The following is a 2,239-nucleotide window of genomic DNA, read 5'->3' as shown; positions in this document are numbered from 1 at the left end:
CAGGAAAAATACACTCATTTCAGAAGGGTGTTCTCCAGGACCCCAAGCAGCTGACACTGTAGCAGTATTTTTCACCAGCAACCTTATCTGAGATCCCTTGGAGAGAAACTGGAATGAAGAGAGAGGCTGCTCAACAAAACCAGATGTATCATGGTAGAGAATGGAGGACCAGAGGCCAGTTGCTTTTAACCCAAGGTTACAGGAACACCACACACAGCCTGCGTGCTGCTCTTGATCACAACAGTCTGTGCTAGCACAATGGAGCTTACAAGACGAGTTGTTTGGGGACACAGATGTGTTTGCAGGAGTCTGGAGCGGAGCAGCAAAGGGTTCTGTGCCTTTGAGCATGGGTCATACAGCGATCACCAGCGTTGCCCGTGAAGCAGCTGCTCTGTGCTTCCTTGCTTCCTTACTGTTGGGGAAGCTGAGCTAGCAGCCCTGAAAAAGTAAGATACTGTGAACAGCATCGGCAGCAAAACCATACATGCGTTGGCCGGGAATCGAACCCGGGTCAACTGCTTGGAAGGCAGCTATGCTAACCACTATACCACCAACGCCTGGCGCTTCATTCCCCATCCCCTTGTTTTTTTTTTTTTTTTTTTTTTTTTTTTCTCTGACTCCTCTGAGTCACAAACTTGTCTCCCTCTTGCTTCCCAGTGGACTGGCCAGCTGCTTCTTTTCAGTCCCCGGCACATACACTTCCTCAAGCTGCTAAAAGTTGGTGTGTTTCTGTATATGCGAGGTGCTGGCTGGGGAACCAACTGCACAACCCACAGACTTGGGGAGATCAGCATCAAGAACTAACCAGGGTTTGACTGGGCAAATGGCACTGGACAACCAGCACTGGGCAACCTGGAACTGAGTTCCAGACATGGACTCTGTCTGGAACTATGGTATAGCGTAGTGGTTTAAACCCAGCTGGCAACTGAGTACGGCACAGCTGCTTGCTCACACCGCCACACCCACCCCAGGCAGGATGGGGAGGAGAATTGAAAAAAATGTAAACTCAGTGGATTGAGATAAGAACAGTTTAGTAGCTAAAATAAAGAACGACACAGTGCTAATACTAATAATAACAGTGGCAAGGGAAATAACAAGGGGAGATAATATAAAACAAAAAGGGGAAAAAATATAAAACAATAAACACAAGTGATGCGCAATACAACTGCTCACTGACCCAAGCAGCCATTGGTCCCTCCCAGGTAATCCCCCCCTCCCCCCAGTTTATATACTGAGTATGATATTCTATGGTATGGAATACCCTTTCTATGGTCACGCTTCTCCTCATCTTCAGTGTGATGGCAGGCATAGAAAATAGGATGAAAAAGCTTCCAGGTCAAATAAGCATAGGAACATGGAAAACACTACTGTGGGCAAAACATACTCAACATAGGGCGAATTAGCTTTTTGCCAGTTGAAATAGAGTCACATAGTAAAAAACAAAAGGACAAACCACATGACACAGGGGGATGCACTTTCCTTCTGCTCTTTTTTAACTTCTTCCCTCTCTATCTGACATGTTCTACCCTTTCTAGCATATGTTTTCACAGAGGGGTCACAGATTTGGCTGATGGCTCAGCTGTGTCCTGAAATGGGTCTGCTGTGGAGATGGAAGCACCTCCACCTGTGTGCGGTGCAGGGCAGCCCCTTAGCTCCTCTCACTGAAGCCACCCTCGAGCACCCTCTTTGCCCTAAACTACCCAACACCTAGCCACATACAGCCAATACAATGCCCACTGGGAATGGCTGCTTGGCCCTGCTCCTGGCTGAACACGCTAGCAGGTATGGCAGAAAACAGACTAGGACAGAGAAAGCCCCCCAGGTGGTTGAGCCAACGACCTTGGTGTTCCCCAAACTAGCACCACCTTCGTCGTGTTCCGCACCTGGAGCCTTGGCGGTCCCTGCTTGTGGCTGGGAAGTTGGGACTGAGCTGCCTGATGGGAAGGCAGAAACACCAGTGTCCCCAGGACACCCACTGCCTCGTGGGGGGAGCTTTGTGCTGCACTCTGCCTTCTGCTGCTGCACACTCACCGGTCTGCCTTGCTGAGGGGCACTTTGGGAGTGCTGGCAACTAAGAAGGAGAAGGCAGAGGCAGGGCCATGGGTGCGCAGAGAGCAGGAGCGCAGCATTATGGGGACACTTGCTGTAGGCTTCAAGGAACTACACTACAGAGGCTGCTGCCCCTGGAGCGAGGGGGGAAAAAAGCGATTAGCAGAGGATGGTTTCGATCCATCGACCT

The 2,239-nt window shown here is 50.0% G+C and overlaps 1 non-coding gene across 1 annotated transcript; it reads right to left on the bottom strand.

Moving 5' to 3' along the window:
- Positions 1-485: 485 nt before the first annotated feature.
- Positions 486-557, bottom strand: TRNAG-UCC. Its single transcript has one exon. It is a non-coding gene; the product is annotated as a tRNA-Gly (tRNA).
- Positions 558-2,239: the final 1,682 nt, after the last annotated feature.

This window comes from Nestor notabilis, unplaced genomic scaffold (genome assembly GCF_000696875.1).
Source record: "Nestor notabilis isolate BGI_N333 unplaced genomic scaffold, ASM69687v1 scaffold2243, whole genome shotgun sequence".
Classification (NCBI taxonomy): Eukaryota; Metazoa; Chordata; class Aves; order Psittaciformes; family Psittacidae; genus Nestor; species Nestor notabilis.
The sequence above is the reverse complement of the archived record's forward strand: the minus strand, read 5'-3'. Positions and strand labels throughout refer to the sequence as shown.